This window comes from Xyrauchen texanus, chromosome 35 (assembly GCF_025860055.1).
Source record: "Xyrauchen texanus isolate HMW12.3.18 chromosome 35, RBS_HiC_50CHRs, whole genome shotgun sequence".
NCBI lineage: Eukaryota > Metazoa > Chordata > Actinopteri > Cypriniformes > Catostomidae > Xyrauchen > Xyrauchen texanus.
In genome coordinates this window covers 2,043,367-2,066,550 of record NC_068310.1, presented here as the reverse complement: position 1 = coordinate 2,066,550, position 23,184 = coordinate 2,043,367, and the positions used below count along the sequence as shown (strand labels likewise).

The 23,184-nt window shown below is 48.5% G+C and overlaps 2 pseudogenes; one reads left to right on the top strand and one right to left on the bottom strand.

Moving 5' to 3' along the window:
- Positions 1 to 518: 518 nt before the first annotated feature.
- On the bottom strand, positions 519 to 4,267 carry LOC127629289 (uncharacterized; annotated as a pseudogene).
- Positions 4,268 to 5,382: 1,115 nt separating this feature from the next.
- Positions 5,383 to 22,427, top strand: LOC127629288 (F-box/WD repeat-containing protein 12-like; annotated as a pseudogene).
- Positions 22,428 to 23,184: the final 757 nt, after the last annotated feature.

Below are 23,184 nucleotides of genomic sequence, written 5' to 3'. Positions count from 1 at the left end.
CAGTTTCTATCTTTTATCAGGATCTTGATGATTAAAATTCAGTCATCTGAAGACAAACAAAGCCTTTTTCTACAATCATAGGGCATTAGAAAAGATTTTACACAGAAGGAATGTTCCATTGTATCCATAGTTTAAACTGTGGCATGTGCAGTAAGATCATAGTAACCAAAGGTATAAGTAAAACCATGATTAGCAGTAGGCTAACCATAAAACAAAGTATGGAATTTTTCATAAGAAAAACACATCCAGAAATTAAATTGTATTCTCTCACTATTATATTGATATAAATTCATGGTATCTATATTTTTTAATCTGTGATGTGTGGATTGAAACCTTACGATTTCTGTCTTTTTATTGTGCAGATTTCTTCTTTATTTTTATTCAGTGCTGTTTAGAATGTTGGTGCTGTTTAATAAAATTTTAATCTGGTTTAACCATCAACACATATTGGGTTTTCATAGAGGTTTTAAACAAATAATCAATACCGAATTCGTGACTCAGCCCGTGCTTCTCGCAGTTCAGTTTATGATGATCTGCGCCGCTGAGGGTTCGAGACCGGTCCATGTGTAAATGCACGTCTCTGCGCTGATCTGTCCTTTGAGCAGCGCTGACAGATCTGGGTAAAGCTGTTTACTTTCGCTTTTGGAACATTTGCCGTTTGATATTTCTCATACGGAACAAAAAAGGACAGAGCACAATCAGAGAGTCAGCCAACTTTGTAGTCACACCAGTGCGACCTCTTGCAAAGTTTAATAATTTTCCACGGCACACCTGACAATCTTTCATGGCACACTAGTGTGCTGCAGCACAGTGGTTGTGAAACACTGATTTAAGTATCATAAACTATCAAACATTCATGACATTTGAAATATTCATGAATTAAACTGTTTACTCATGGTTTTGTTGTCAAATCCAAGTGTTTTTAACTACTCCATTCTTCAATGACAGTTTATTTGCAAAGCTTGAATCATATTATGAATGGTTTCCAAGCAGTCCATGCTGATATTTTTTTTACTTTCTATATATATATATATATATATATATATATATATATATATATATATACATATAAAGAAACGGAGCTAACAGGGGAGGGGCTATGAAGAACCCACCCCCAACACAGAATGAGCTACTGGTTACATCCAGCCGGTAGTAACGTACAAAAATATGGGGAGAAGCCCAGCTGGCAGCAGAACAGATGTCCTGCAATGAAACTCCCCTGAACAGAGCCCAAGAGGCGGCCATGCCCCTTGTGGAGTGGGCTCTGATGCCTTCTGAAGGCAGCACTCCCCTAGATTCATAAGCCAAAATTATAGCTTCCACAAGCCAATGTGAGAGGCGTTGCTTAGAAATGGGATTCCCCGAGTGAGGGGGGGTCCCAAGAGATAAAGAGCTGATTACTCTTCCGAAAAGCACTGGTCCTATCCAAGTAAGCCCGCAGGGCATGGACCGGACACAGACCATTCAGCCTCTGATCCTCCGCAGATGAAAAAGGACGAGGGTGAAAAGCGGAAAGCTCCATTACCTCACACGAGAATGCTGGGAAGCATTTTGGCATAAAGGCCGGGTTAGGCTTAAGGAAAACCTTACCTCCACTAAGAGAGAATTTAGTGCACGAGGAATGAACAGAGAGTGTATGCAGGTCACTGACACGTTTAGCTGATGCTAAGGCCAGGAGCAACACTGTCTTGAAAGACAGTTTTAGGGAAATGCTTCCCAGGGGCTCAAAAGGTGGCTGACATAAAGCATCCAGCATCATGGACAGGTCCCACTCAGGGACAGTTCTCCTAGTAACGGCCCTGCCGTTGAGCCGTCAAACCCAAAATGACAAGCGGAAATAGCCACCAGGTAGACGTTAATAGTGGAAAAAGACCTGCCTTTATCCATAAGGTTTTGTAAAAAACACAAAATATCAGAGACTGAACACTGATATGATGTGGAACCATGCCCATCACACCACCCTTCAAACACTTGCCACTTACAGTCATATAGGGACCTTGTGGAGGAGGCCCTAGTGTTCTGTATAGTGGCAACCACCTGTGGGGGAAGCCCCATCGAGCTTAAATTTGGCCAAGCCCAAAGAGCCACCCTGTCCGGGTGTGGGTGATATATCTCCCCGTTCACCTGAGACAACAGGTCTGTGTGTAGAGGGAGGGGCCACGGTTGGGCATGCAGAAGAGGAATTATCTCTGCCAGCCATGGTGCCTTGGGCCACCTGGGTGCTATCAAAATGAGGGACAGGCCCTGCTCTCTCACCCTGGCCAGGGTAGGTATTAACAGGCACAGTGCAGGAAATGCGTAGAACAGCACTTTGGGCCATGGGTGGGCTAGTGCGTCCATGCCGAGGGGCGCGTCCTCGTCCTTTAGCAAGAAGAATATAGGACAATGGGAGTTTTAGCATGAGGCGAAGAGATCTACGTTCGCCTATCCGAATCTTTCCCACAACATGCCCACTATCTGGAGGTGGAGTCGCCAGTCTCCGTAGAGCGGGTTCCCCCTCAACAGAAGATCCGCGCCCCTGTTCAAAATGCCTGGAACGTGGGTCGTGCGTAACGACAGGAAGTGCAGCCTGCTCCACACTAAAAGCCTGTGAGCTAGGGCATGAAGCTTGAGTGAGTGCATGCCACCCTGGCGATTGATGTGTGCCACTGCTGTGGTATTGTCGCAGCGCACAAGCACATGATGCCCCGAGAGGGGTCCCATGTGCGTAAATGTCTGCGCTCCTCCAGTGTCGCAAGGCTGCTGTGCATGAGCGCGTCACTGTGACAGAGCGGCAGAGGTCGCGTAATGGGCTGAAGTGGAGGGATAAAACGCACTTCATGAATGCCCTCATTCGCAGAAGGCCCAAAGGCAAAACCTGAATAGCTGATGCCATCTGAGACATGTGTGATATGGCACTTTCGTCCCTTCCTTGAATTGTAATAGACAATTCATTAGAGAGCGAACGCGTTCTTGTGAAAGGCGCGCGCGCATGGAGATTGAATTCAGCTCCAGACCCAGGAATATAACACTCTGGGCAGGTGTAAAATTGCTCTTGTTCACATTCACTCTGAACCCAAGTGATGTAATGTGCGTGAGCACACTGCGAGTGTCTTGCACCACTTTCTCCCTGGAATTGGCTATGATTAACCAATCGTCTATGTATGTTAGGATCCTTAGACCCATTATTCTCAGCAGCGCTAAGCCCGCCTCCGCACATAGACAGAACACCCTCGGACTCAGGGAGAGGCCGAAAGGGAGGACTGTGAATTCGTAGCATATGACCTGATTGGCAAAACGAAGGAATTTCCTGTGCGAGGGTTAGATACTGATATGGAAAAATGCATCTTTCAGATCGACTGATGTGAACCAGTCGTTCTGATGAATTGAGCAAGTGAGTGTGCCGTGTGTTAACATTCTGAAATTGTATTCCCTCAAATGTTTGTTTAACACTCTGAGATCCATAATAGGATGGAGAGAGCCGTCCTTCTTTGGAACTAGGAAATAACGGGAGTAAAACCCCTGATTGCATTGATTTAGGGGTACTACGTGAATCGGCCCTTTCGCGAGGAGGGAGGAGATTTCTTCTTTCAGAATGTGAGCAGCGCTCTTCTCTGTGTGAGAAAAGATAACGCCACCGAAAGGCGGGGGTTTCCTGGTAAACTGGAGTCTGTACCCTTTCATTATGGTTCGAATCACCCACTCGGGAGCCGACTTAGCCTGCCAAGCTGTTGTGTGGCTCGCAAGTGACGCCACCTGAGCCGGGGAAGCGCTTATTGCTGCGATTTGCTCATTTGAAATGCAATGGCGCCATCTAGTGGACAACCTAGGGGCGACATAAGGGGTTGCTGAGAGATGTTCTCTCTCTGTAATGGATTTATTAGATTTATTTGTGTTTTTGTGAAACACTGGGGCCGAAGCCTTTATTGAATGCGTGGGAGAGATGTAATAGGGGCTGTGTGGTGACACTGCTCTCATACTTTTTCCCACTGTAAACACTTCCAGCACGGGGAGGTTCCCCGACATGACCTGGACAGGGGAACACACATTGTTCTGAACTGAACACACAGGGTGGGCACCCACTGGTGGGGGGGGGGGGCTGACCCCACCGAGTAAAAACCTCCTTTTTTTGTCAACTAGGAGGGTAGAATAAGAGTCCGGGGGGCTGGTGGCCCGAGAACGTGGACTCAAAGCCCCCTGAGGCCATGCATCAGGCCGGCCACTTACGTTTAGAGTCGGAGGGGGTAGAGTTGGGGGGTTTCTTGGCCGCAGCCACGGTGAAAGACATTCTACCCCAGGGCTTAGCAGAGGATGGATTACTCTGCTAAGTAGGTGGCTTATTGCATGGCTTTGCCTTACCGGGGTGTTGGAAAGGACGCCCCGAGGCAGGGGGGTTGGGTGGGGCCAAAGAGAGCCTGGCCAGGCTCTACAGGGGCACCTGCAATGTGCTGCTTCTAACTGTCAGGGAGGCCCGACAGATTAAGCCAAAGCGCACGTTCCACTAAGAAAGCCATAGAGCGCCCGCAGGCTTGGACGGCCTGATGGGCATTATGGAGAACAAGGTCATTGACTGTGACAATCTCCTTCCACAGAGAGGGTGTGGGGGTCCCTTTCTCTAGTTGCTGCCCCATGTCGACCAGGAGTTCAGCCTGGTATGCAGAGAGAAGGGAGGAGACGTTGAGGGCCCTGACAGCCAAGGCAGAGGCTTTGAACGAGGCCTGGTGTATGGAGGCCAAAAATTGGTCCATTTTGTTGGGGAGAACAGGCTTGGGGGGCAAGTAGGCCACCTTGAGAGGGATTAAGGTGTCTGGCGATAGAGGGCTCGATGACGGGGGGGGGTCAACCATGCCAATGGCCATCATATCCTTCACTTCGAGGCCCGCAAGACCGTGTTTGAGGTCAAGCGGGTCCCACCAAAAATACCTCATATGCTTTGTGCATGCAGGGAGGATGGGGAGAAGTTGTTTTCTAGGGCCGGGAGGGGGTCCCAGGAGTTTCCCATCGTACACGTCCCTCTCTTGGTCAGTGGCACTTTGTAGGGCTGGCCATTCGATATTGAGGCAAGCGGCCGCTCGCTCACAAACCTCGATGAGGACGGACTGGGGGAGGGCCGCGGGGGAGTCATAGAAGACAGGATGGTATCCTCGTCCTCCAAACCCTCGAGAAGGCCCACATCGTCTTCGTCACCAGAACCAGCCGGCTCATTGGTGAGAGAATGACCTCAGGGAATGCCGGGTTATTTTGATCGGCCCAGCTAAGACAGGCTGCGCCCCAGGAGGGACCCAGGAGCGCGTCGTCATCACCGTTTCCCCCATTGGAGTCGGAGAGTTCAAGGTCGGTGCACTGGGTAGCGTTTTGGTGCACTGTGTAGTGTTTGAGACACATGCACACGACACAGAAAGGATGAGGGTCTCTGGCTGCGATGAGGGCACCGTATGCGGTTAGGCTGACCCCGGAGGAAGCCGTAGGTTTTGAAAATGCCATATTTAGGGCGAAACTCTGTAAAATCCTTTGGTGAGAGAGAAAGGCGGGCAGCCTGGAGGTAGTTTAAGCGAGCGTGGGTGGCTTGCAATAAACAAGAAACAGCTAACCTGGCTAAACAAGACAGTCACGACTGGCGGAGGCTGATCTGAGCGATGTGTCCTCCTGTAGACAAATTAGTAAAAGTCCAAATCCAACCGAGCTGAGAGAACAGAGGTCCCAAGAAGCGAATGTCAGCTGAGGAGCAGCAGCGCGTGCAGGTTGTTATATGCTCTTAGGTAAGGGGGTGGGTCCTTACCAAGCATAGGTCACACGCTTCTGTCTGTCTAGCCAGACCTGGTGCAATTGGATGCTTCTGCAGAAGTCAGGTACGGATGCCCTTCCCATAGGTGGATCTCGAACACGAGATGATGAAAGAGAACTTCAAATAGTCCAGATGGGTCCCCTTTAGTATTAAAGAATAGTTGGCAACACTAGGCCTGTCTCTCTCCCTCTCTGTTATGATGCAAACTGAACGCCAGTGGGCAGGTCTAATGGCAATGTCACGTGTTGTGGGGCATGTAAATACAACTGAGCAATTTCTCGTGACATCACAAACTCACTTTCAAAACCTGATGTTTGAAACAGGTGGAAGCTAAATGCTAATTTTAAACTGGGGAGGAAGTTCTCAAATTTACAGTATGTTTTTATAGTAGTTACCTCTTATAGATTATGTCTAAATATAAGGAAAATTTGATTACCATAACCCCTTTCATAACCCCTTTAAAAAGAATCCTTTTTGTAGGAGAAACTGTTTCTGCAACATTTCACAGTTCTTCTCAGACGCGAGAACAGATTATTACCTGCGCCTTTCCCACATGGAGATGAAAATGAAATCAGGCAGGTCATGTGCAGACTACAGCTGCAAGAGCCTGCGAGGTCAAAAAGGAAAGTGATCTTGTGGAAATCCACAGTAGCCTCAGCAAACACCTACAATGCCATTACAAATCACTGCACCATTAAGAACCATATTCTGCTTTGTTGATTTTGATGGCTGGTCCACCCAATAAATGCTGCCAAAACACACACACACACAAAATCTAAGGTAGAAACTGAAATCATAGCTCAAACACATTAGTTGCATCTTATTTGTTTTGTGTATACTGTTTGCTCTGTGCTCGCCCGAGAGTCACAAATGGTGTAGTCTAAATGTCTCATTGTCCAGCGGATAAGAATATTCATGGTCTGTGCTACACAATTTTGTTGCACTTTTAAGTGAACATAATAATGGAACATATATCGCAGTTGGACAGTAGATATGTTATGATCTACATATTTAATTATCTTTTTTCACAGGAAGAGTTGTTGGTTTTGCATATTTGGCTGGAAACGATGCCTGCAGAGATGTTTGCAAGAGCACACCAGTAGTCTGCAGTGCATCCACAGATGGCGCACTCAAAGCATGGGACATTCAGAAGGTATTACAGACAAGAATGTTCATGAATAATTAGAACTTTTGTATTGTTACAATATTTTTACCCTAAATTCTCATTACTGTACTGTGCAAAAATCCATCCTCATTAATGGTTTACGGCAGAGGTCAGCAACCTTTTTGAAATGGAGTGACATTTGATTATTTTTATTTTCTACAGTTAATATCACAAGTTTCCTTCTTTGATTAGTGATCATGAAATAGTGTGGAATCTTAAATATTTCTTATTTTATGTCATAAATGTTTAAAAATCATGCAGAGGGGTAATCACTAGCAACAGTTAGAGAGCAGGCTGTTTTATTTATATTAAGTCCCTTGCACCTGCATGCTGATCTTTATCTTGATGTAATCCTTCCTCATGATCACCCAGCATGTGTTCATGTGCTGAATGTGAAGCTAAACACTATTAAAGGGTGGGTATAGCTGCAGTATACCAAACAGAATGGCACAGCACTTTGCACACCAAGAGTCGACCAATTCAGGCAGTTCTTCACTTTAGATGAATTGCGTGGGTAAACATTCCCACAAAATCCAAAAACTTTATTTCCAGGTTTAATTTGCATTTTAAATTAGACTCAGATTTTTGAACAACACGATGTGTTTATGTTTACTCTTTTAATGTATTTCTGAGAGTGACGTGTCATTGTGGTGTAAGGGTGTATGTTGAAAATAGTGGTGAAAATAGCGGCGTCAGCTTGTTTTCATCATTTATTATTCTTAAAGCAAAAAGAAACAAATAAAACACAAAATGTAGGCTGTCATCTGCTCAAGTGTTTACTCGCGAGATTCACCAAAACTGAAGTGCTGCCTGAACTAGTCTGCGCGAATAGACCTTATTCACACTAATGCCAGCTTTGATTTTGAATGGGAATGATGAGGCTGTGAGGGAGAGACTTACAGTCTCTTCAATGGCATGAACAGTATAAAGCTGTTTAAAGCTCCTACATCACATCTGATTTTCCACAACCATTGTTGTCTTGAGATCTTTATTAACTGAAAGTTCTTGGACAGATATTTTATCAATGTTTTGTCCACGGAATGATCCAAAAACACTTTAAACTGTACAGCCAATTGAAGATACTGCAAGTCTATCTCACTGTCATTTCCATTAAAAATAAACAATGGCGCTTGTGTGAATAAGATGTACAGCTTGTGTGCGCTGTGCAATTTTGTTAGGTATGCTGCCGTCTCCTCACACTTTTTGGTTAGCTTCCCTTACAGCTCTAGAAAATGCAGGATGTTCATGAGAAAGGATTACATCAGGATGTAGATTGTAATGTAGATTGTAGGGACTTTATATAACTACTGCTCCTCTCTAGCTGTTACTTGCATACCAGGGATTACCTCTTCACGTGCATACGTTGGCATGAGTGCCGTACCTTACCGACTCAGATACAGTAATGGAAATCATCCTTTTCCGTTTGGATAAAAAAATTAATTCAGCATTTACCATAATGTTTATAGGGATGCACCAGTATTAACATTTGTGGCTGATACCAATTTTAACAAAATGTTTTAGGCTGATACCGATATTTTGCCACTTACTCACCATATTTGTAATCAAATCACTCTTCCCCTTCTGTCGCTCTCTCCACGTTGTGTCGGAGAAGCGACACTAGGGGTCTCTCTTGAGAGCCGATATCCACCTCTGATCTATGGAAAAAGGCCAATGAGAGTTGGCAGCCAGTATTTGCATGTCCCGCCCCCGGACTTACGGGTATTTAAGCGGCGCAAATACGGGAGTTCATTCAGAAAATTTCTTTGGAGCCGATGGTCTGTCTGCAGTTTGCTGCAAGTTACACACCACTACAAACGTTCCTGTTTCCTCTGACGATCTGCATGCTGTTGGATCTTGACGGCGCACAACAGCGGCTTTCTCCTTTACATTGCACGGTGTGCATTGTTGCCCCTGAGCGCTTCGACAGCGCAGACACACACACACATTGTGTATTTAAAAGAGCAAATTTCTATTAAAAGAGTAATTTCTCTAAAAGAGCAAAACACAGTGGCGTTGAACGTCCTTTTCAGGACGTGTCTTTTTGAAGATGCCCTTCCGCCCCTGTGTTGTTCCTGGATGCGGTAGAAGCCTCTCTGCTTCAGACGGCCACAGGCGCTGTCTCGTGTGTTTGGGCCGCGATCACACCGAGGCGGCGTTTGTGGACTTCACTGCGAGAACATGACCATGTTGCGGTCGCGGCTTGCTTTCAACAGAAAGCAAGCCACCCCAGCTGCACCCTGCATTGCTCCTTCTTCCCACGGGATTGAGGACGATGCGGTTGGCGCTGGGGGCGATTTGGGGGCAGCAGCGGGTGCAGTTTCGCCGGGTAGCCCCCCGCGAACCTCCCGTTCCCCGACACGCTCGCTGGTCCCCATCCATGCTCGCGGCGATAGCGGCTCGCCTTACGGCCTGGCTGTCTATCCTCCCGAGCCCGAAGCAGATGAGCTCGCCGCTGCATCGGAGAGTGTGATGTCTGATGCCGAGGACTCCCCTGGACTGCCGCCTTCGGGCCAGCAGGCCCAGGCTGAGGCTGACGCTTAGATGTCTGACATGCTTTCCCGGGCCGCCGTGAGCGTGGGGTTGGATTGGAACCCTCCATCCTCCCCACAGCCTTCACGGTTGGATGACTGGTTCCTGGGGGCAGCGCGCCGTTCCCGGCCTCGCATCCCCCGGTCCCGTTTTTCCCGGAGGTGCATGACGAGCTGACGTCTATGTGGAGAGCCCCGCTCTCCGCCCGTCTAGGTGCCACCCGCTCCACTCTCACCACCCTCGACGGCGGAGAGCGCCACGGATACGGGGCGATTCCCCAGGTCGATAGGGCAGTTGCGAACCATTTATGCCCCGGTAGCACTACCTCCAACATCCCGTGTCCCGAGGACAACATCCTCACTCAACGCGAAGGCCAACAGTGCGGCTGGATGCGCTGCCTCCGCCCTGCATGTGATGGCATCAGGCCAAAGCACTCAGAAACATGCACGGGGGTGCTGCAGGAACTGCGCTCAGCAACCGACCTCGCCCTGAGAGCGACGAAGGCCACAGCGCAGGCACTCGGACAGGCGATGGCCACCCTAGTGGTCCAGGAACGCCATCTCTGGCTCAATCTGTTCGAGATGCGTGAGGCCGACAAGAACCGTTTCCTGGACGCACCTGTCTCTCAGATTGGCCTTTTCGGCAACACCGTCGAGGACTTCGCCCAACAGTTCTCCGCGGTGAAAAAGCAGACGGAGGCCATCTCTCACATCATGCCCCGCCGCACACCTGCCGCTACGGGCCCTGCCCCGTCTGCTCGCCGAGGGCGTCCCCTTGCGGTGAAGAAACTAGCTTCTGCTCCGCCTCAACCCGGGCCCAGCTCTCAGCCCCAGCGTCGAGCACCCCGCAGGCGGCGCACGCCCCCTGTCTCACGAACCCCCTCTAGGACCCGGAAGGCTCCCAAGCATTCCTGAGACAGCCGACCCAGAGCCGAAGACGTTAGCTCCGGAGGTGGTAAGACCGCTCCGTCCCCCGGTTGAGGGCCGGAGGGAGAATCCTTTGTTTTTTCATTTGCCACACCCCCTGATGGGGGCTGTGGTACCCACATTCTCAATAAGAGCTATTTCCTTTGCCTCTGGGTCACCTGGCCCGCAAATGCCGTTCTCACAGCAATCTGCTTTCAGATTACGACAGTCCCGGTACACCGGACGCGGCGATCCAGCCTTCCGCCTGCCCACGACTGTCCCCCGGCCGGCCGGTTCAGACGAGTCCAGAGGACGCCAGCATCAGACCTCCTCCTCAGTCACTGAACCCGCCCCTGCCGGGTGCGCTGAGCAAGGTAAGTGCTTTGAGTCTATTCTCAGCACCTCAGCCTCAGGCCACAACGAAGCCGCCCGACGCTGCACTACCTGTTCCGCCTCGCTGCGAGGCCCCGCCGGTACGTCCAAAATACTCGTCCCTTTGGTGCCCCTAGCGCAGAGCTGGGAAGCGTGGCTTTCGCTTCCCAACGCATCACGCTGGCTGCACCGGACTATTCGACTCGGTTACGCTAATCCAGTTTGCCCGGCTCCCGCCCCTTCAGGGGCGCCCGCTTCCGCGAGTACACGGCGAGCATGCCAGTTCCCTGTGCACGGAAATCACGACCCTCTTAGCCAAGGGCGCGGTGGAGCCCGTCCCTCCAACCGAAATGAGGAAGGGTTTCTACAGCCCTTACTTCATTGTACCCAAGAAAGGCGGCGGCTTACGACCAATCCTGGACCTGCGAGTTTTCAATCGGGCCTTGTTAAAACTCCCGTTCAAAATGCTCACGCAGAGAAATATTCTGGCTGATGTGCAGCATCTAGATTGGTTCGCAGCGGTAGACCTGAAGGACGCGTACTTCCACGTCTCAATTCTGCCACGACACCGACCCTTCTTACGGTTCGCGTTCGACGGCCAGGCGTTTCAGTACAAAGTCCTCCCCTTCAGCCTGTCTCTGTCCCCTCACGTCTTCATGAAGGTCGCAGAGGCGGCCCTTGCCCCACTACAAGTAGCCGGCATCCGCATTCTCAACTACCTCGACGACTGGCTCATCCTAGCACACTCTCGAGAGTTACTATGTACACACAGAGACCAGGTGCTCCGGCACCTCAGCCGTTTGGGGCTTCAGGTCAACTGGGAAAAGAGCAAGCTCACTCCGGTTCAGAGCATCTCTTTTCTCGGGTTGGAGTTAGACTCAGTCTCAATGACAGCACGTCTCACGAGCGAGCGTGCTCAGTCGGTGCTGGACTGCCTCGCTTCCTTCAAGCCAGGCACAGTGGTCCCTCTAAAATTTTTCCAGAGGCTCCTGGGGCATATGGCGCCCTCGCGCCGCTGGGGTTGATGCATATGAGACCACTCCAGCACTGGCTCAGACTCGAGTCCCGAGACAAGCATGGCACCACGGCACGCATCGGGTAAGGATCACCCCCGCCTGCCTCAAAACACTCCGACCCTGGACAGACCTCTGCTTTTTACAGGCAGGAGTGCCCCTGCAGCAGGTGTCCCGACGCGTTTTGGTCACAACCGATGCCTCCCGGTCCAGGTGGGGTGCCGTGTGCAGTGGGCACGCAGCAGCGGGCCATTGGAAAGGGGCCCCGCTGCGTTGGCACATCAATTGCCTGGAGTTGCTGACTGTCCTTCTTGCTCTCAGGAAGTTCCTCCCGTTATTTCGGGACAAACATGTCCTCGTGAGATCGGACAGCACCACGGTGGTGGCGTACATAAATCGCCAAGGCGGCGTACGCTCCCGCCACATGTCACAACTCGCCCGCCGTCTCCTCCTATGGAGCCAGCAGCGACTCAACTCGGACTTGGTTCTCGAAACTCAGACTTCTCGCGACAGCTCCTCCCTGGCGAATTCCCCTGAGAAAGGACCTCCTCTCTCAGGGACGGGGCACGCTCTGGCACCCGCGCCCAGACCTCTGGTACCTCCACGTCTGGTCCCTGGACGGGATGCGGAAGAGCTAGCCGGCTTACCGGCGACCATTGTGAATACAATCAACCAAGCTAGAGCCCCCTCTACCAGGCACCTTTACGCCCTAAAGTGGCGCTTGTTCGCAGATTGGTGTTCTTCCCGAACCGAAGACCCGCAGAGATGCGCGATCAAGTCAGTGCTCCTGTTCCTACAGGAGAGGCTGGACAGGAGGCTGTCCCCGTCCACCCTCAATGTGTATGTTGCCGCCCACCACGATCCTGTAGACGGCAAGTCTTTGGGTAAGCACGACTTGATCCTCAGGTTCCTGAGAGGCGCCCGGAGGTTGAATCCCTCCCGGCCAGGCCTAGTTCCCTCCTGGGATCTCTCGGTAGTCTTGGCAGGACTCCAGAGACATTCCTTCGAGCCGCTTGAATCAACTGGACTCAGAGCCCTCTCTCTTAAGACGGCCCTGCTGATCGCGCTCGCCTCTATCAAGAGGGTTCTCTGTCAGCGACACTTGCCTGGAGTTCGGTCCGGCGGATACGTCTGTGATCCTAAGACCGCGACCGGGCTATGTGCCCAAGGTTCCTACCACACCCTTCCGAGATCAGGTAGTGAACCTGCAAGCGCTGCCCCGGGAGGAGGCAGACCCAGCCCTTTCGTTGCTATGTCCAGTGCGTACCCTGCACATTTACCTGGACCGCACACAGAGCACCAGACGCTCTGAGCAGCTCTTTGTCTGCTTTGGGGGACGGCAGAAAGGGAATGCCGTCTCCAAACAGAGGCTCGCCCACTGGGTTGTCGACACCATCACACTGGCTTATCACACCCAGGCCGTGCCCCTACCCTTGCAGGTCCGAGCTCACTCAACAAGGGGTGTTACGTCCTCGTGGGCACTGGCCAAGGGCACCTCCCTAGCAGACATCTGTAGAGCCACGGGTTGGGCAACACCCAACACCTTCGCGAGGTTTTACAACCTCCACGTTGAGTCGGTTGCTTCTTGTGTGTTGTCAGGTCCGAGCCCGTAGAACTCGGTAACACGTAGACCGACCGGCCGGGTGGATCGCTTGCGCCCAGCGCCTATTTCCTGTCATCAAGGTAAAGTAGTGCGCCTTCTTCCCAGGGCGCCCCACTCCGAGTCGGGACCCTGGTCGATTCCTCCCCAGCCCTCCGGGTCCGTGGTTCAGCGGAGGAACTCGCCGACCCAGGCCACTGCGGGTACCCTGATGGCTACCCTGTACTGGTATAGGTGCTCCACAGGTAAGGCCTCCTGCGCGGACTCCCCCTGTGTGTAATTCCACGGTTCTGTCCCCTTACGAGCGGACCCCCATGTCTCCCTTAGGCAGTTACAGCTGCCCCGGTCGCCGTGCTGTAGCAACTCCCCCCTTTCGAGGCTGGATCTACCACCGCACCATACTTTCCACACGAGCCCTAAGACGGCCGTGTGACGTGTCTACCACTTTTCCTCCCCAAGAAAAAGGGCAGGTGTGGTCTCCGCAGGGTCTGGGTAAGACCCCCTTCCCTATATGCCTGTAAGGGCCCCGGCCGTGATTGCTCTATGCGAGAAACATAGAGAGAAATGAGGCCCAGCCAGGCTGGCCCATTCCCATGTTGGCAAACATCACCTTGTTCCCCTCCCAGGGTAACTAGAAGGATTCCGATGTTCTTATGGGGCATTGGGGAAGGGTACGTGCAGCCAGGTACAGACGATGCGCGGCACTGGATGAAATCCCTGCCCGCCTCTGTATCGGCGGTTCACGTACACGGTTCAGCGCATGGCAAGATTGGAATGGGTCCCCTAGTGTCGCTTCTCCGACACAACGTGGAGAGAGCGACAGAAGGGGAACGTTTGGTTACGTATGTAACCTCCGTTCCCCGAGGGAGGGAACAACACGTTGTGTCTTTCCTCTGCCATGTCGCTGAACCGAGCCACTGTTGTGGCCGGACCATTTCCGGCTCCTCAGAAAAATCCTGAATGAACTCCCGTATTTGCGCCGCTTAAATTCCCGTATGTCCGGGGGCGGGACATGCAAATACCGGCTGCCAACTCTCATTGGCCTTTTTTCATAGATCAGAGGTGGATAACAAGAGAGACCCCAGTGTCGCTTCTCCGACACAACGTGTCGTTCCCTCCCTCGGGGAACGGAGGTTACATACGTAACCAAACGTTTTACTTATAGGAATTATGTTTTAAAATGTACGAAGAGGTACAAAAATTGTTTTACTGTTCTAACAATGAATCATTTCATTTCACAAAATTTTAAGATAAAAAAGAGATAAAAATATGATAACATGAAGATTGATGTGTGTGCGTTTCAGGTGGGGGTTAAAAAGTTTAACACATCACGTGTTTTGGCAGCTCTAAACAAAATAATTCACATTTTACATATTATGATTAAACATTACAAACTTGACATGTATTTGACATGTTATTCTTTTTTTGGAATGAATTTATTATTATAATTATAAAAAACTTTATGCAACACTGTAACATTTACGTAATCGGTTCATGCATATGTAATTGTTTTTTAATTTGGTTAATAACTGGCCGATAAATATTGCTGCCTGATACATTGGTGCATCCCTAATGATGTATACTTACAATTTTACTTTTATGAGATACAATTAATTCATTAAAAAACGTCTCTGTTACTGATGTAACCTCCGTTCCCTGATGGAAGGAACGAGAGGAGTTGTCAATGAGTTGACACTAGGGGTCGGTCCCGCGGAGCCCAGACATCTCTGATCTTGAGAAAAGGCCAATAGAAATTGGCGTGTGGAATTTCCATGCCACTCCCCCTGTAACAGGGCTGCCGTAGGCGGGGATCGAACTCGGGTCTGTGGTGCTAAAGTGTTTAGTGTTCTACGACTGAGCTAACTCCCCGATAGTTGGACCCAAGAGCAGAAGAGCAAAGAGCCTTGAAACTTGCGTTTCTTCCAAAAAATATAATCTTTTAATAGTAGAGATAATCAAAGTACAAATAAACAGGGTAAGCCGAGCTTCCACAAAAACTGAGAAACAAAAGAGACACAAGGGTCAATAAGTATATCAGGGAAAATACTTATCTGAGAACTGGTCACAGGAGGAACACGGAACAAAGGCTCAAGACTGAACACAAAAGGGAGAAACAAACAGACTTATATAGGGTAAAACACAGGTGAAGGGAATGAGGGTTAATGAGCGGATGGTTGAAGTGGGTTAGGGGCGTTGGTGCCATCTGCAGGAGTGGAGAGGAGCATTGCATGGGAGGGTGAGGGGGAACGCCTTCTGCTGGTCTGGAGGAGAACAGCACCCAGAAGAGGAGATACCTTACACCCCCCGGACATACGGGTATAAAAGGAGTGACGCTGCAACACACATCAGGTATCGCACTGAGGAGCCGAGCCAGAGACCCGGCCATTTCAGCGGTTGTTTCAGTGTTGTGGCTGTGTGCCTCGTAGCCAGCGCAGCAAGCCGTCGCATAACTACCCCCAACACACAGGCAGGCATGAAGCGGTCCCCTGCACGTAGGGGAACGGCTAACTGCTCCAAAGTATAAGGACTGGCTGGCCCGCCGTGGCCTTCTCTCCATTGTTCTCCCCAAAAAGGAACGAAATCGTTCGGCTGGGGACCAAATATATGGTACGAGCTGAGGGGTGTCCCTCCAAAGAGGAGAACCAAGGACAGAGGGCCCTCTGCCCAAGGAGGACACGGTTTACTGGCAGGGAAACCATTTTGTGGAATATACATCACACGGGGTTGCCTAGGGGGATAACCAGCACATGTGGAGCACTTACCTCAGTACGGGGGCCAGGTGACGCTCATACTGGGGCTAGGGAGGAAGGCTAGGGAGGAAGAACGTCCAGGGTTCACACTTCTTGCGAACGCAACTGGGGAAGAGTGCACTTATTCGCCTCAAGGGAGGGGAAAGGCACTATACACAAGCGATACACCGCGGGTGGTAGGCCACCTAAGTCTTCCGCGTCCCGTCCAAGGGCCAGAAATGGAGATTCCAGAGGTCCGGTTGCGGGTGCCAGATGTTGTCCCATCCCTTCGAATTCGCCAAGGGGGCTGTCGCAAGGAGCATGTGGTCCAAGAACCAAATCCGGGAGGGCCAATAAGGGGCCACTAAGAGGACCTGCTCCCCATCCTCCCTGACAACGTCTGTGCAAGTAGGCTCACTGGGGGAACTGCATACTTGCACAGCCTCAGGGGCCAGCTGTTTGCCAAGGCATCTGTGCCGAGGGGAGCCTCGGTCAGAGAGTACCATAGTGGGCAATGGGAGGATTCTGGGGAAGCGAACAGGTCTACCTGTGCTTGGCCGAATCGACTCCAGATCAGCTGGACCGCCTGAGGGGGGAGCCTCCACTCTACCCTGTATGTAACATGCCGTGACAGCGCGTCCGCTGTGCTGTTGAGGTGGCCCAGGATATGAGTGGCTCACAGCGACTTGAGCCAGTGCTGACTCCAAAGGAGGAGACGGCGGGCGAGTTGTGACATACGGTGAGAGAGAGCCCACCTTGGCGGTTGATAAACGCTACCATAGCTGTGTTGTCCATCTGGAGCAACACATGCTTGCCCCAGATCAACAGCAATAGCCTCCTCAGGGCAAGTAGTACTGCCAGCAACTCGAGGCAGTTGATGTGCCATCAACTGAGTGCCCGTTGCATACGGCGCCCCAGCCCCATTGGGAGGCATTCGTCGTAACCACGACGTGCCTGGGGTTACGACGAATGCCCTTAGGAACGTTAGGTCTGACCAGGGGCTAAAGAAGCGGCATCAAGCCTGCGTCACAAGGACGCAGTGTGTGCCGTGGCGCCATGCTCATCTCTCGACTTGGGTCTGTAGCCAGTGCTGAAGTGGTCTCATAAGCATCAACCCAAGTGGTGTGACCGTTGCTGAGGATGCCATATATTTATATATTTATATTTATGCATTTGGCAGACGCTTTTATCCAAAGCGACTTACAGAGCCCTTATTACAGGGACAATCCCCCCGGAGCAACCAGGAGTTAAGTGCCTTGCTCAAGGACACAGTGGTGGTGGCTGTGGGGCTCGAACCAGCATGGTTACCAGATTACCAGTTATGGTGCTTAGACCACTACACCACCACCACTCCAGATCAACGGCAATAGCCCCAGATCAATGCCCCCCCATATGCCCCAGGAGCCTCTGAAAGGATTTCAGTGGGACCGTGTTCTGTCTGAATGCATGCAGACAGCTCAGCACTGACTGTGCGCGCTCGTTGGTGAGGCGCGCCGTCATTGAGACTGAGTCCAACTCCATACTCAGAAAAGAGATGCTCTGAACCGGGAGGAGCTTGCTCTTTTCCCAGTTGACCCAAAGCCCCAAGCGGCTGAGGTTAGATCCCGCGAGTGAGCTAAGATTAGCCAGTTGTCGAGATAGTTGAGCCACTTCCCTTAGTGGGGCAAGGGCACGTGGGCGGGCCCTCGCGATGGGGCGGAGCCTGGGGTACTGAGTCTAGAGACATCGAAGCACTTACATGGCTCCATGTGACCACTCCCGGAACTGCCTGGGATGGGGGAGGAAGATTCTCGTCCTCGTGGCCCGTGGAGACCGTCAGCTCGGGTGCGGGCTTGTGCCACGGCGGGGCGCGTGGAAGCGGGAGGTCCGGTTCCAGGGTAAGTAAGTAAGTAAAATTTATTTATATAGCACTTTTCACAGATAAAAATCACAAAGTGCTTCACAGTAAAATGTAATACAAGAACAATTTAAATACATTCCCCAAAATACAAACAACAAACACTACAAACAACCATAAAAGAAACCCCTCAACTAACCAAAAGCCTGCTTGAAGAGCAAAGTCTTCAGTTGTTTTTTAAAAGAATCAACTGAGTTTGCGCAACGTAAAACAAGAGGCAAAGCATTCCACAGCCTGGGAGCGACTGCCTGGAAAGACTGGTCCCCTCTAGTTTTAAAATGAGTACGGGGAACAACTAATAACATCTGATCTAAAGACCTGAGACTCCGGGTAGGAGTGTGCAGCTGTATCAGGTCAGTGATGTATGTAGGGACTTGGCCATGCAAGGCTCTAAAAGTAAGAACCAGAATTTTAAAATGAATTCTATACTGGACTGGTAACCAGTGAATTGATGCTAAAACAGGTGTGATGTGTTCTCTTCTCTTAACGCGGGATAAAAGCCTTGCAGCAGAGTTCTGAACAACCTGGAGACGATGAAGCTCCTTCTTACTCAAACACGTAAAAAGACTGTTACAATAGTCTAAACGGGAGGAGATGAACGCATGAATAATCATCTCTAACTCACCTTTAGTCACAGATGATCTTAATTTTGAAATGTTCCTCAACTGAAAGAAGCAGTTTCTAACTAATTGTTTCGAATGAAGCTCCAAGGACATAGCTGACTCAAAGACAACACCTAAGCTCCTGAGGCTCGGTTGGACAGACGGTCCAATAATTCGCCAATATATTGTATTATCTTTGGGATTTTATTTTCAGGGGCAATGATTAGTGTTTCGGTTTTGTCAGAATTGAGAAGCAAAAAGTTCTCACATAACCACTTTTTAATACTAGACAGACAGTTAATTAAAGAGGACAATTTAAACAACTCAGTTTCCTTAAAGGAGCAATACAGTTGGATATCATCCGCATACAGGTGGTAAGATATGTCGCTAAACTGACTAATAACCTTACAGAGAGGAAATATATACAAGAGGAACAGAATAGGACCCAAGACAGAACCCTGCGGTACCCCACACGACAACTCTGCAGTTTCAGACATAATCTGATTCATATTAACACTAAAGCTTCTACCTGACAGGTAGGATGAAAACCATTTTAAAACTGATCCCGACATGCCGACCAGATCACGAAGTCTATTTATCATAACATTATGATCAATTGTGTCAAAAGCTGCTGAGAGGTCCAATAAGACCAACACTGTATATTTTTTTGAGTCAGCTGACATCATAATATCACTTGAAACTTTGAGTAACGCCGTTTCTGTGGAATGTTTTTTGCGAAAACCAGACTGGAATTTGTCAAATAACTCATGATTCTCTAGGAAAAGGGTGAGTTTTTCAGCTACAACTTTTTCTAGAATTTTTGACATGAAAGGAAGCTTCGAAATTGGTCTATAGTTTTCCGGTTGTAGCGGATCCAGATTAGTTTTTTTAAGTACAGGCTTAACAACGGCATGTTTTAAAAAAGCAGGAACAACACCATTTAAGAGTGAGGAGTTAAGCATCTCAACAATACAGGGGCCAATGTAGTCAAAAACTTGTACAAATAGCACAGTAGGAACAACATCCATAGGACAAAATGATAGTTTCATAGAATGTAACAGCGAGGTAATGTCAAGTAACGTCACAGGTGTAAAAGTGGACCAACAATGCGGGGGGGACGAGTCACAGGCAAAGCTCTGAGCCAATGATGGTTCAATGATAGCCCTAACGTCTCTGATCTTATTAACAAAAAAGTTGAGGAATTCATTACAGTCAGATCTAGATAATGCAGTTGTTTGAGAGCTAGTTGGAGAAACTATTGTATTAATGGTGTCGAATAAGATTTTAGGATTGTGATTATTCGAGGAAATAAGTTGAGAAAAAAAGCACATTCTCGCCTTTTTCAACATCTCATTCAAGGAGACCATTAGATCTTTAAGATGGAGCCTGTGAACCTCGAGTTTAGAAGATTTCCAAAGACGCTCTACTTTTCTACAATTTCTCCTAAAACTTAAGATAGCTTCATCAATCCTTGGACAGGGTTTTATTGTGGGAGACAGCGCTCATTTTAATTGGTGCTACTTTATCAAGAATCGATAAGCACTGACCATTAAAAGATAAAATAAATTCATCTACATCAGTACATCCTATCAGAGAACATGGGTCAAACAAGGCAGAGAACCTCTCTGCAGTGTCTTGATTAATAATCTGCCTTTGTGTCATAATTCTCTGGGGCGGAGGATCTTGAGAAAAGTTAATATTAAAAAACACACAGCTATGATCACTCACATGTACATCTTCCACATGTGTATTTACAATATCTAGACCAAGAGAAAAAACAAGGTCCAGGGTGTGACCCTTAATGTGCGTGGGTCCAGTAATGTGCTGAATGAAATTAAAAGAGTCTGTAATAGAAAGGAGATTAGCAGCTGTATTGCATGTAAAATCATCAATATGCAAGTTAAAGTCCCCACAAATTAAAACCCTCTCAAGTTTGATGATAGATGATAAAAAGTCAGTAAAATCAGTAAGAAAGACACCTGCCGGGCCAGGAGGGCGGTAAATTAACAAGCAAGAAGCATTAGATTAAAAAGCATTAGAAGAGCCTACTTTAAGCATTTGAGATTCAAAAGAGGCAAAATTTTCTGAGTTAATCACTCTACATATGAAACAGTCACGCTGCACAACAGCAAGTCCACCACCACGACGTGCCAATCGAGGCATTCCAGTAACAGAACAGCCAACAGGACAGAGCTCGGTAAACAAACTCATTTTCCCTTTGCCACGTTTCCGTAAGAAACATAAGATCAATGTTTTTGCTCATAAAAAGCTTGTTAAGAATAAACGATTTATTAGAGATGGAACGGGCGTTAAGCAAGGCAAAGTGGAGTAATGTAGCGTTCGACAGACCGGCATCAAGAACAGCTGATTGTGACGGAACTGACCGTAAACAGCTGACACAATCACGAGGACTCCAGTTGTGGCGAATTGCCAGTCGCTGGTCAGGCGGCACAGAGAACATCGGTAATGGCAAGTCCATCACCAAATTGCTGATACACGCGAGGTTCACATCCAACCAGAAAAAGCATCGCGGGGTGTTGGTGCTGAGGAGCATTTTCACCCGTATTTAGGGGGAAAACTAGTCGCAGCCACCGAAATCGTTCCCCGCGATATGGCCAGAGCACCCCCGTCCAGGATTGGCACCTTCTCTTCACTTGAACGCCAGCTCTGCAGTCCCTTCTCTTCGGTCTCTTCTCAGGATTCCCAGGACCCCTGGCTGTAAACAGGAGCCGGTACTCAGGTGATGAAGGAGGACGCACGAACGGGGGCAGAAAGGTTTGTCTGAAACTTTCCCAACTTTCAAAGAGTCTTTCCATAGACACTCTGATGTCCAACAATGAGCGTCGATCATAAGTCCGAGCAGCAAAGACACAATAGTCAGACGATAGGGCTGATATGGCAACATATAGGGTGAATACAAATGTAAAAAGTTTACGCAAGTGCGATGCAGCAGCGGCCAAGCCAAACACAGGCGCCATCTTGATTGGGTGCCGTACCTGCCAAAGAGAACCGGTGGCCGACGGTCAGCCCGTTGGGCGTGCGGCGAAATAAAATGTATTCGAAAATAAGGATTCTCCACCCGACTCCTCACCGTTGAGAACTGCCGGGCGAAGTCTCCAACGGTGACTTTGAATTTTAATTTATTTCATATAATTCACCCAAAATGTATGTAATATTTTAATGCAGGGTATTAATTTATGGTGAAGTCCTGCTCAAAGCTCCCTGCAGGACATTGTAGTTGATCCTGTTCAGTCCATTGGTGTTACTTCTGACATCACGTGAAAAATCAAAATCTGGAAGGTTTGACTGGAGAGGACTCTTTTGAGACAACACTACTGTCATTATTATTTATAGAAGTCTTTGTTGAATTTTTGACAACACAATAAATATGTGATTTGTAAGTGTATAAGTGCATGTAAAAAATTGTTTTACTTTAGGTAGGACATTTTCAAGGTTGTCTAGTTGCCTTGACTTGTCCCGCACTGTCTGAAGTCTCAAGGCATGTTGTGTGCTACAAATTCAGTCTAAATCTTCTCCTCTCATCCCCAGATAAAAAATGTATACTTTGTACTTCCAAAGAAAACTCTTATATATAAAAATGACGATTAGTGATTATAGATTATAGATATTATTTGAAAGGGATGAATTGAATGACAGCTGCTTCTGTGTTTCTGGCAGTTTCTACAGTGAAAGTGTGTGAAATGCTGTTGAAGACATGGACCGTTTGTGTCAGAGTCTACCTGTCACTGGCTGATGTGCCACTGTATTCCTCTCATCACAAGCTGCACTTTGTCATAGTGATCCATAAAGAATGTCTCTTCAACAACAAACTCTCAATATTTGACCTGAACAAATTTCACCTCAGAAATAAAAGACAAAATGCAGCACTATAACTGTTCTTGTTGTAGGTTGCAGGAGTGTATTTTTGTTTAAAGGCATAGTTGATCCTCTCCAAGCACTTTTCACCATCCTATCAACTCCTTATGAATAAAGTCTCAGTGTTCTATTTTTCTCATTGAATATTCAGTCAAAATAAAAATGAAAATTCTATTACGATTTACATACCTTTAAGCCATCCTAGATGTGTATGACTTTCTTTCATAAGCAGAACCGAAATTAAGATATTTACAAGCACATTTCAGCTCACTTTGTTCATACAATGCAAGTAAATGGGTGCCATCAGGCTGCTGGCTGTTTAATGGTCAAAAAGGCATATTTAGGCAGTATAAAAGGAATCCACATAACTCTATTGAAACTAACCCTTTAAGATAATTTGCATTGCAATATTAGTTTCATCACAATTAAACACAGTTCCCCCTGAATTACTGTAATACATCTGGATGTGTAACAATTGAGTTTGTACTGTAATTGTCATTACTCAATAATTGTTCTCATTCTCATGTAATGCAGTGATGACAGTCATCCAGCCAGAACACAAGGTCTTTTTTATTATTATTTAAATCAGCATAAATTAAGGGAAGTACAACAAATAATAAAACATTTTATCAATTTGATAATCAATCTTTTTTGCATTACAGTATGACAGATTTTGGGCAATGAAGGACATGCTTAATTGTCATGAAAATAATGTCACAATGCAGCAAAATC